The 12,201-nt window shown below is 46.0% G+C and overlaps 2 long non-coding RNA genes across 2 annotated transcripts in view; one reads left to right on the forward strand and one right to left on the reverse strand.

The window, feature by feature from the left end:
• Positions 1-12,201, forward strand: part of LOC130282521 (uncharacterized) — a 91,910-nt gene that overhangs the window by 19,073 nt on the left and 60,636 nt on the right. The window lies entirely within an intron of this gene.
• LOC130282523 (uncharacterized) lies at positions 748-11,211 on the reverse strand. The gene is made up of 3 exons (XR_008846435.1): positions 11,111-11,211; positions 10,759-10,817; positions 748-828 (listed from the first exon to the last, which is right to left on the reverse strand). It is a non-coding gene; the product is annotated as an uncharacterized LOC130282523 (long non-coding RNA).

Genomic DNA, 12,201 nt, shown 5'->3' on the forward strand with positions numbered 1-12,201 from the left:
TAACAGAGATCCATCTGGTTCACCCATAGTGGGGGTGATGATCTGTGGACGGCTCAGCCCCAGGCGCCATCATACAAGGTCAATTCGGCCCCTTTTCACCTCTTCCCACCATAACGATAGGAGGTGAATTTCCAGACATTTTATCTCTATAGATCATTCCTGTTTATTGTTCTTTTATTGCAGAAAGAAAAAGATCTGGTTATTAAACTGATTTTAGAAAAACTGGTACGAAAAAGTTTCTTCTTTTGTTAAAAATAAAGAATAAACACAATATATTCTACAATAATAACGATTCAGATTCCAAATGGTTTTAGTAGAAAAGTTTTATGATATAAAAGTTGTCACCATTGCTAAGTGGCCCCAGATTGTCCCCAGACATGACCAGTAGACAAGACTGTGAGTATTGAGGAGCCAGATGAGCCTACACCGAGGCCGTCCAGTGTGAGGCTCCATCATGTAGGGGCACAGTACGGCTGATACTACGTGATAACAAGGATAGAATGGAGCGGCCGTCATCTCTACATGACATCAGGGTCTCTGACAGGAGAACAGGCTGATGGTTACCAGTAGAGGTCACAATGGATTCAGCCCTATAGGTCACATTATCTGATCACATGAAATAGAAGAAACAATCTTTATAATTTACTGTCATTACCTGATCCCATCAATAGCGACAGAAACCTCAGAACACTCAGACCATGTGACCAAAAGAATAAAAAGTTACAAAAACTAATGGTCCACTTTTTTATCCATATTTATTTGAAAGATGGCGGCTGTATGTGGAATGACAGTACATCGGTAAGAGTCTTCAGTCCATAACATAAATATCTATAGAAATGATTATATAAAAGAGTCTTAGATATGATCATCCTCCATCTTATCGATGCGCTCCATCACTATATCAGATTATTGTACAGAATATTAGAATTATTATACATCCTCTATATCCTCAACCACATTGGACAGAGTACATAGATACTTCCAATGGGGGGCAGGGATTTAAGCAGTGCTGAACAGGATCGGCAGAAGGACATAGAGATAAAAGCGGACTTCTTTATTTGGATAATGCAATGTGTTTCGTTGCTTGTAACAAAGCTTCCTCAGGCCTGTCCTGGTCCTGTAATCCCCCCCATACCATTATTATCTTGGTCCTGTAATCCCCCCATATTATTATCTTTGTCGCCTCCTCTGCCCCCTCTCCAGTTCAGTCATGTCCTATACACAGGGGCCCTAAACTGTACACAATCCTCCATATGTGGTCTGACTAATGATTTATACAGAGGTAACTATGTCCTTGTCCTGAGCCTCTATCCCTCTCTATACATCACATGACTTTGTTATCCTTAGCAGTCGCTGCCTGGCACTGATCACTAAAGCAGAGTTTACTGTCCACCAGTCCCCAAAGTCTTTTTCAGTAGAAGTTTGACCTAATGTCTTATTATTCAGCTCATCATTGTACATTTCATTTTTATGGCCCAAGTCCATCACGTTACATTTATCCACATTAAACGTCATTTGCTATGTCTGTGCCCCGTGCCTCCAGCTTCCCCAGATCCCTCTGTAATATTATGTTATCCTCCTCTGTGATAATCACCCTACCCAGTTTAGTGTCATCTGCAAATATAATATTCTCCTCTGAAATCCCTCTACAGGGTCATTTATATACATATTGAAAAGGGGACCCAGTACTGCCCCCTGTGGTCCCCACTAGTAACTGTCACCCAACCAGAGTAAGTTCCATCGACCCCCACCCTCTGCTTCCTGTCGCTGAGCCAGTTGCTGACCTATTTACATATGTCCTCCCCCAGTCCCAGCTCCTCATTTATGTACTAACCTTTTATTCCGCTATCAAATGCTTTAGAAAAGTCCAGATGTATAATATCCACAGCTTCATCCCGATCCAATCTATACCTGACCTCCTCATAGATGATCAGATTAGTCTGACCGATCCCACATGAACCTATGTTGTTGCTGTGTCAGAGGGTTAATTTTATTAAAGGGGTTTTCCAGGCCAAAACGTTTTTATATATATCAGCTGGCTCCGGAAAGTTAAACAGATGTGTAAATTACTTCTATTAAAAATTTTTAATCTTTCCAATAGTTATTAGCTTCTGAAGTTGAGTTGTTGTTTTCTGTCTAACTGCTCTCTGATGACTCACTTCCCGGGAGCTGTGCAGTTCCTATGGGCATATTCTCCCATCATGCACAGCTCCCGGGACGTGACATCATCATTGAGCAGTTAGACAGAAAACTTCAGAAGCTAATAACTATTGGAAGGATTAAGATTTTTTAATAGAAGTAATTTAGAAATCTATTTAATTTTCCAGAGCAAGATGATATATATAAAAAAAAGGTTTTGCCTGGAATACCCCTTTAAATATTTCAGAATAGGGTCTCTCAGAAAACCCTCAAAAATGTTACCTACAACAAATGTTAAACTTACAGGCCTGTAGTTCCCAGGATCCATTTTTGACCCCTTTTTGAATATTGGTGCCACATTTTGCCAAGCACCAGTCCTGTAGAACAATCCCTGTTATTAGAGAATATTTAATTATATGTAATATGGGTCTGTTTAGCACAGTAATTAAAGGGGTATTCCAGGCAAAACCTCTTTTTATATATATCAATTGGCTCCGGAAAGGTAAACAGATTTGTAAAGTACTTCTATTAAAAAATCTTAATCCTTCTAATAGTTATTAGCTTCTGAAGTTTTCTGTCTAACTGCTCAATGATGATGTCACGTCCCGGGAGCCGTGCCTGATGGGAGAATATCCCCCTAGCAACTGCACAGCTCCCGGGACGTGAGTCATCAGAGAGCAGTTAGACAGAAAACAACAACTCAACTTCAGAAGCTAATAACTATTGGAAGGATTAAGATTTTTTAATAGAAGTAATTTACAAATCTGTTTAACTTTCCGGAGTCAGTTGATATATAAAAAAAAAGTTTGGGCCTGGAATACCCCTTTAACCTCTTAAGGACCCAGGACGTACGGGGACGTCCCCACACCCTGGGCTTTAAGGACCCAGGACGTCCCCGTACGTCCTGGCGTTTTCCGGTCCCTGCCACGCACCGGGCAGAGATCGGAACCGGATGCCTGCTGAAATCCTTCAGCAGGCATCCCGGGCAAACGCCGAGGGGGGCCATGTAGGCCCCCCATGTCGGCGATCGCCATAAATCGCAAGGGAAATCGCCCTTGCAATCTGCGGCAATACCGGGCTGATCGGGTCTCTGGGACCCGACCGCCAGGTAATTTCGCATGATCCCGGCTGTCACAGACAGCCAGGACCATGCTGAAGTATAGGAGCGACCTATAGAACCGACCAATCGCAGGGGGGGGGGGGTTACTTCCTCCCATCCTGCCCGGCCCCTTGAAGTCCGGAGAGGAAGGGAGGAAGACCGGAGGACGCGGCGGGGGTCGGGGGAGTGCTGGGGACCGGCCCCGGTACTTACCTCGTCCCTGAAGACCCGGATCCCGGCGTGAAGACGGCGGCGGCTACAGGGGAGTAGATCTTCAGCCGCGGTCGGGCCCTTTACAGCAATGCACGTCGCCATAAAGCGACATGCATTGCTGTAATAGGACCCTGTAAACTACAACTCCCAGCATGCCCAGACAGCCCTTGGCGTCTGGGCATGCTGGGAGTTGCAGTTTTGCAACTTCTGGAGGTCCACAGTTTTTGGACCACTGTGCCCTTCCAGATGTTGCAAAACTACAAATCCTCAGCATGCCCTTACTGTCCAGGCATGCTGGGAGTTGTAGTTCTGTAACATCTGGCCCTTCAGATGTTGCAGAACTACAACTCCCAGCATGCCTGGACAGTTTTGGTATACTGGGAGTTGTAGTTTTGCAACATCTGGAAGGGCACAGATTGGGAACCACTGTATTAGTGGTCTGCAAACTACAACTCCAAGCATGCTGGGAGTTGTAGTTCGGAAACATCTGGCTCTAAAGATGTTGCCAAACTACTACTCCGAGCATGCCTGAGAATGTTTGGGAGTTGTGGTTTTGCAACAGCTGGAGGCGCACTGGTTGGGAAACATTGTCTGTTTTCTAACTCAATGTTTCCCAACCCATGTGCCTCCAGCTGTTGCAAAACTATAACTACCAGCATGCACTGATAGACTGTGCATGCTGGGAGTTGTAGTTTTGCAACAGCTGGAGGTCCCCCCCCTCCCTGTGAATGTACAGGGTACATTCACATGGGCAGGGGGCTTACAGTGAGTATCAGGCTGCAAGTTTGCGATGCAGAAAATTTTGCGCGGCAGGTCAAACTCGCTGCGGGAAACTCGCTGTAATCCCCTGCCCGTGTGACTGTACCCTAAAAAACTACACTACACTAACACAAAATAAAATAAAAAGTAAAAAACACTACATATACACATACCCCTACACAGCCCCCCTCCCCAATAAAAATGAAAAACGTCTGGTACGCCACTGTTTCCAAAATGGAGCCTCCAGCTGTTGCAAAACAACAACTCCCAGTATTGCCGGACAGCCGTTGACTGTCCAAGCATGCTGGGAGTTTTGCAACAGCTGGAGGCACCCTGTTTGGGAATCACTGGCATAGAATACCCCTATGTCAACCCCTAGCAAATCGCTAATTCAGACCTCAAATGCACATGGCGCTCTCACTTCGGAGCCCTGTCGTATTTCAAGGCAACAGAATAGGGTCACATACGGGGTATCGCCGTACTCGGCAGAAATTGCCTAACAAATTTTGGGGGTCTTTTTCTCCTTTCACCGCTTACGAAAAGGTGAAGTTGGGGTCTACACTAGCATGTTAGTGTAAAAAAATACATTTTTTACACTAACATGCTGGTGTTGCCCTATACTTTTCATTTTGACAAGAGGTAAAGGGGAAAAAAGCCCCCCAAAATTTGTAATGCAATTTCTCCCGAGTACGGAGATACCCCATATGTGGGCGCAAAGTGCTCTGGGGGCGCACAACAAGGCCCAGAAGGGAGAGTGCACCATGTACATTTGACGTGATTTGCACAGGGGTGGCTGATTGTTACAGCGGTTTTGACAAACGCAAAAAAAAAAAAAAACACATGTGACCCCATTTCGGAAACTACACCCCTCACGGAATGTAATGAGGGGTGCAGTGAGAATTTACACCCCACAGGTGTCTGACAGATCTTTGGAACAGTGGGCTGTGCAAATTAAAAATGTTGTACAGCCCACTGTTCCAAAGATCTGACAGACACTAGTGGGGGGGTAAATGCTCACTTTACGTCTTGTTACGTTCCTCAAGGGGTCTAGTTTCCAAAATGGTATGCCATGTGGGGGTTATTTTGCTGTCCTGGCACCATATGGGCTTCCTAAATGCGACATGCCCCCCGAGCAAAATTTGCTCTCAAAAAGCCAAATATGACTCCTTCTCTTCTGAGCATTGTAGTTCGCCCGTAGTGCACTTCAGGTCAACTTATGGGGTACCTCCATATTCAGAAGAGATGGGGATACAAATTTTGGGGGGTATTTTCTGCTATTAACCCTTGCAAAAATTTGAAATTTGGGGGGGAAACACACCTTTTAGTGAATTTTTTTTTTTTTTACGTATGCAAAAGTCGTGAAACCCCTGTGGGGTATTAAGGCTCACTTTATTTCTTGTTACGTTCCTCAAGGGGTCTAGTTTCCAAAATGGTATGCCATGTGTTTTTTTTTTGCTGTCCTGGTGTTACGCCGAGCGCTCCGGGTCCCCGCTCCTCCCCGGAGCGCTCACAGCGTTCTCCTATTCGCAGCGCCCCGGTCAGACCTGCCGACCGGGTGCGCTGTGATAATGTTCCCAGCCGGGATGCGATTCGCGATGTGGGACGCGCCCGCTCGCGATGCGCATCCCGACTCGCTTACCAGACCCGTTCCCCGTCTGTGCTGTCCCGGCGCGCGCGGCCCCGCTCCTTAGGGCGCGTGTGCTGGGTCTTTGCGATTTAAAGGGCCGTTGCGCCACTGATTGGCGCATGAGGTTTTAATCAGTACCTTCACCTGTGCACTTCCCTACTTATACCTCACTTCCCCTGCACTCCCTTGCCAGATCTTGTTGCCATTGTGCCAGTGAAAGCGTTTCCTTGTGTGTTCCTAGCCTGTGTTCCAGACCTCCTGCCGTTGCCCCTGACTACGATCCTTGCTGCCTGCCCTGACCTTTTGCTACGTCCGACCTTGCTCTTGTCTACTCCCTTGTACCGCTCTTATCTCAGCAGTCAGAGAGGTTGAGCCGTTGCCGGTGGATACGACCTGGTTGCTACCGCCGCTGCAAGACCATCCCGCTTTGCGGCGGGCTCTGGTGAATACCAGTAGCAACTTAGAATCGGTCCACGCCAATCCCTCTCTGGCACAGAGGATCCACCTCCAGCCAGCCGAATTGTAACAGTAGATCCGGCCATGGATCCCGCTGCCAGTTGTCACTGACCTCACCACGGTGGTCGCCCAGCAGTCGCAACAGATAGCGCAACAAGGCCACCAGCTGTCTCAACTGACCGTGATGCTACAGCAGCTACTACCACAGCTTCAACAATCATCTCCTCCGCCACCTCCTGCACCTCCTCCGCAGCGAGTGGCCGCATCCAGCCTCCGTTTATCTTTGCCGGACAAATTTGATGGGGACTCTAAATTTTGCCGTGGTTTTCTTTCACAATGTTCCCTGCATTTGGAGATGATGTCGGACCAGTTTCCAACTGAAAGGTCAAAGGTGGCTTTCGTAGTCAGCCTTCTGTCTGGGAAAGCTCTGTCATGGGCCACACTGCTCTGGGACCGCAATGATCCTGTCACTGCCTCTGTACACTCTTTCTTCACGGAGATTCGAAGTGTCTTCGAGGAACCTGCCCGAGCCTCTTCTGCCGAGACTGCCCTGCTGAACCTGGTCCAGGGTAATTCTTCTGTTGGCGAGTACGCCATCCAATTCCGTACTCTCGCCTCCGAATTGCCCTGGAATAACGAGGCCCTCTGCGCGACCTTTAAAAAAGGCCTATCCAGTAACATCAAAGATGTGCTGGCCGCACGAGAAATCCCTGCTAACCTGCATGAACTTATTCATCTTGCCACCCGCATTGACATGCGTTTTTCCGAATGGCGTCAGGAGCTCCGCCAGGATATGGACTTTGTTCGCACGAGGCGGTTTCTCTCCCCGGCTCCTCTCTCCTCTGGTCCACTGCAATCCGTTCCTGTGCCTTCCGCCGTGGAGGCTATGCAAGTTGACCGGTCTCGCTTGACATCTCAAGAGAGGACACGACGCCGCATGGAGAACCTTTGCCTGTACTGTGCCAGTACCGAACATTTCTTGAAAGGATTGTCCTATCCGACCTCCACGTCAGGAAAGATGCACGCTGACTCCGCACAAAGGTGAGACAGCTCTTGATGTGAACTCTGCTTCTCCACGTCTTACTGTGCCTGTGAGGATTTCTTCTTCTACCTTCTCCTTCTCAGCTACGGCCTTCTTGGATTCCGGATCTGCAGGAAATTTTATTTTGGCCTCTTTCATCAACAGGTTCAACATCCCGGTGACCAGTCTCGCCAGACCCCTCTACATCGCCTCTGTTAATAATGAAAGATTGGACTGTACTGTGCGTTACTGCACGGAACCCCTCTTAATGTGCATCGGACCCCATCACGAAAAAATTGAATTTCTGGTCCTCTCTAACTGCACTTCGGAAATTCTTCTTGGACTACCGTGGCTTCAACGCCATTCCCCAACCCTCGATTGGACCACCGGGGAAATCAAGAACTGGGATACTTCTTGCCACAAGGACTGTCTTAAGCCTGCCCCCTGTACTGTCAGTCAAGACCCTGTGGTTCCTCCGATATCTGGTCTCCCCAAGGCCTATCTGGATTATGCTGATGTTTTTTGCAAAAAACAAGCAGAGACTTTGCCTCCTCAAAGGCCTTAGGACTGTCAAATTGACCTCCGCCCTGGTACTACTCCACCCCGGGGCAGAATCTATCCTCTGTCTGCTCCGGAAACACAAGCCATGTCGGAGTACATCCAAGAGAATTTAAAAAAGGGGTTTATCCGCAAGTCTTCCTCCCCTGCCGGAGCTGGATTTTTTTTTGTTTCCAAAAAAGACGGCTCCTTACGCCCTTGCATTGATTACCGCGGACTTAATAAACCACTCATCCTTATCGCTTCTCTCCCAAAGTTGTTTCTCCCACTCCAGTTTCCGGGTCCTCTGACGTTTTTTCGGTGAAAGAAATTCTGGCATCCAAGACGGTCAGAGGTAAAAAAAATTTTTTGGTTGATTGGGAGAATTGCGGCCCAGAGGAGAGGTCATGGGAACCTAAGGACAACATCCTGGACAAGAATCTTATCCTCAAATTCTCAGGTTCCAAAAAGAGGGGAGACCCAAGGGGGGGGTACTGTTACGCCGAGCGCTCCGGGTCCCCGCTCCTCCCCGGAGCGCTCACAGCGTTCTCCTATTCGCAGCGCCCCGGTCAGACCTGCCGACCGGGTGCGCTGCGATAATGTTCCCAGCCGGGATGCGATTCGCGATGCGGGACGCGCCCGCTCGCGTTGCGCATCCCGACTCGCTTACCAGACCCGTTCCCCGTCTGTGCTGTCCCGGCGCGCGCGGCCCCGCTCCTTAGGGCGCGCGCGCCGGGTCTTTGCGATTTAAAGGGCCGTTGCGCCACTAATTGGCGCATGAGGTTTTAATCAGTACCTTCACCTGTGCACTTCCCTACTTATACCTCACTTCCACTGCACTCCCTTGCCAGATCTTGTTGCCATTGTGCCAGTGAAAGCGTTTCCTTGTGTGTTCCTAGCCTGTGTTCCAGACCTCCTGCCGTTGCCCCTGACTACGATCCTTGCTGCCTGCCCTGACCTTCTGCTACGTCCGACCTTGCTCTTGTCTACTCCCTTGTACCGCGCTTATCTCAGCAGTCAGAGAGGTTGAGCCGTTGCCGGTGGATACGACCTGGTTGCTACCGCCGCTGCAAGACCATCCCGCTTTGCGGCGGGCTCTGGTGAAAACCAGTAGCAAATTAGAACCGGTCCACCGACACGGTCCACGCCAATCCCTCTCATAGTACACTTCAGGTCAACTTATGGGGTACCTCCATACTCAGAAGAGATGGGGTTACAATTTTTGGGGGTATTTTCTGCTATTAAACCTTGCAAAAATGTGAAATTTGGGGGGAAACACACATTTTTGTGAATTATTTTTTTTTTTTTTACATATGCAAAAGTCGTGAAACCCCTGTGGGGTATTAACAATTATAAAAAGAAAAGAGGTGCGCTCCTGGTGTAATACTGCGGTATGAACAAGAAAGGTGTATGGATAAATTGCACCTTACCGTGTGGTGTTGTACTAAGAGTACAACACCTGAGATGGCATGTAGACTCGCTAAAGTCGATGACAGGTGGCAGTCTCGGTGTCCGATTCCCGTAACTTCTCAGTCCGGTGTTTAAAGTATTGTATGAACAAAAGGTGAGAGACTATCCGATGGGCGCCTTCCTAAATAACTGTAGAGTATTATTATCAGACTGCTCTGTCTGATAATAATACTCTACAGTTATTCAGGAAGGCGCCCATCGGATAGTCTCTCACCTTTTGTTCATACAATACTGTGGGGTATTAAGGCTCACTTTATTCCTTGTTACGTACCTCAAGGGGTCTAGTTTCCAAAATGGTATGCCATGTGTTTTTTTTTTGCTGTTCTGGCACCATAGGGGCTTCCTAAATGCAATATGCCCCCCAAAAACCATTTAAAAAAAACGTACTCACCAAAATCCCCTTGTCGCTCCTTCGCTTCTGAGCCCTCTACTGCGCCCGCCGAACACTTTACATAGACATATGAGGTATGTGCTTACTCGAGAGAAATTGGGCTACAAAAATAACAATACATTTTCACCTTTTACCCCTTGTAAAAATTCAAAAATTGGGTCTACAAGAACATGCGAGTGTAAAAAATGGAGATTGTGAATTTTTTCCTTCACTTTGCTGCTATTCCTGTGAAACACCTAAAGGGTTAAAACGCTGACTGAATGTCATTTTGAATACTTTGGGGGTGTATTTTTTTATAATGGGGTCATTTATGGGGTATTTATAATATGAAGACCCTTCAAATCCACTTCAAACCTGAACTGGTCCCTGAAAAATTGTGAGTTTGGAAATTTTGTGAAAAATTGGAAAATTGCTGCTGAACTTTGAAGCCCTCTGGTGTCTTCCAAAAGTAAAAACACGTAAATTTTATAATGCAAACATAAAGTAGACATATTGTATATGTGAATAAAAAAAATAATTATTTGGAATATCCATTTTCCTTACAAGCAGAGAGCTTCAAAGTTAGAAAAATGCAAAATTTTCAAATTTTTCATAAAATTTGGTGATTTTTCACCAAGAAAGGATGCAAGGTACCACAACATTTTACCGCTATGTTAAAGTAGAATATGTCCCGAAAAAACAATCGGAATCAGAATGACAACTAAAAGCATTCCAGAGTTATTAATGTTTAAAGTGATAGTGGTCAGATGTGCAAAAAATGGCCGGGTCCTAAGGTGTAAAATGGCTGGGTCCTTAAGGGGTTAAAGGGGTACTCCAGTGGAAAACTGTTTTTTTTAAAATTAACTGGTGCCACAAAGTTAAGCATATTTGCCAATTAACAAAATGAAAAGATAACACCAGCGCTGAATAGATCCTGTACAAGCTGCCTTGACACAACAGGTGGAAATCGGCTAAAACCACCAAAAATGGAGCTGCATACTATACATATAAATGTGTATCGGCGCTCTAATAATAAAAACTACAAATAGTAATAGAGGCTCACTTACTACAATCCTGATGGGGAGTGTACTCGGAATCTCTGCCCAGAGGGAAGTTCTTGTCTCTGCTGGAGGGAAAACAGTTTATATATAGTCATTGACCACTGTGTATAAGGAGCAGGATGATGACATGCTAAATAAATCTCTTGGTCCAGCTCATCTTACTCTTAAGATCCTATAGAGCAAGTTTATCCTCCTCATAGGATGCAGAATGAACGGCTAGAGTAAAAAATCGATCAGCACTCTTGTTCCTTTCTGACTTAGTCCCTTATATTGTGCTGCATATAGAATAGGTAACGATATGGTTAATCCGAAAGTCCAAACTACATGCAGTATAACATACGTCTCAATTTAAAAATACCTTAAAGATCCCGCAAAGTTGTAAGTCTGTGTCCTTGATAGTATGGAGCTTGTCCCGTTGTACTTGCTTTTTGTGCTTGGAGTAGTTTTCAGGAGTCCGTGGTTCCAGTCAGCCTATTAGCCGGGAGATCTGCCCTGACCAGTGGTGTCTCACCGGCTTGCTGTACTGTTGGTGGATTATAGAGTGCTATGACCTAGCACTGCGAATGATGTCACAACTACAGGGAGAGCGCGAGGCCAAAAAGAATCTAGCTCGTTTCGGAAAGTAACGCTTTCTTTCGTCAGAGACTGTAAATTACCTTTATTTAAAAAACTTAATCCTTCCAGTACTTATCAGCTGCTATATACTACAGAGGAAGTTATTTCTTTCTGGAGTTCTTTTCTGTCTTGCCACAGTGCTCTCTGCTGACACCTCTGTCCATGTGAGGAACTGTGGTCAGACAGAAAATAATTCCAGAAAGAAATACAAATTCCTGTAGAGCATAGAGCAGCTGATAAGTACTGGAAGGATTAAGCTTTTTAATAGAAATAATTTACAAATCTGTTTAACTTTCTGGCACCAGTTGATTTAAAAAAAAAAAAAAAAGTTTTTCACCGGAGTACCCCTTTAATTACTGTGCTAGAAAGACCCATATTCCTTATAATTAAAGATTCTCTAATAACAGGGATTGTTCTACAGGACTGTTGCTCAGCAAATGTGGCACCAATATTCAAAAAGGGGTCAAAAATGAATCCTGGGAACTACAGGCCTGTAAGTTTGACATTTTTGGGGGTTTTCTGAGAGACGCTATTCTGAAATATCTAAATAAAATTAACCCTCTGACACAGCAACAACATAGGTTCATGTGGGATCGGTCAGACTAATCTGATCATCTATGAGGAGGTCAGGTATAGATTGGGGGGGGGTGAGGCCATGTATGAGGGATTGGTCAGACTAATCTGATCATCTATGAGGAGGTCAGGTAAAGATTGGACCGGGGTGAAGCTGTGGATATTATATATCTGGACTTTTCTAAAGCATTTGATACTGTGAAAAAAGGTTAGTACATCAATGAGTACCCCTTTATTTTCTGCAAAACCCTAAGATGCATG

Source organism: Hyla sarda, chromosome 7, assembly GCF_029499605.1.
Source record: "Hyla sarda isolate aHylSar1 chromosome 7, aHylSar1.hap1, whole genome shotgun sequence".
Taxonomy (NCBI): Eukaryota; Metazoa; Chordata; class Amphibia; order Anura; family Hylidae; genus Hyla; species Hyla sarda.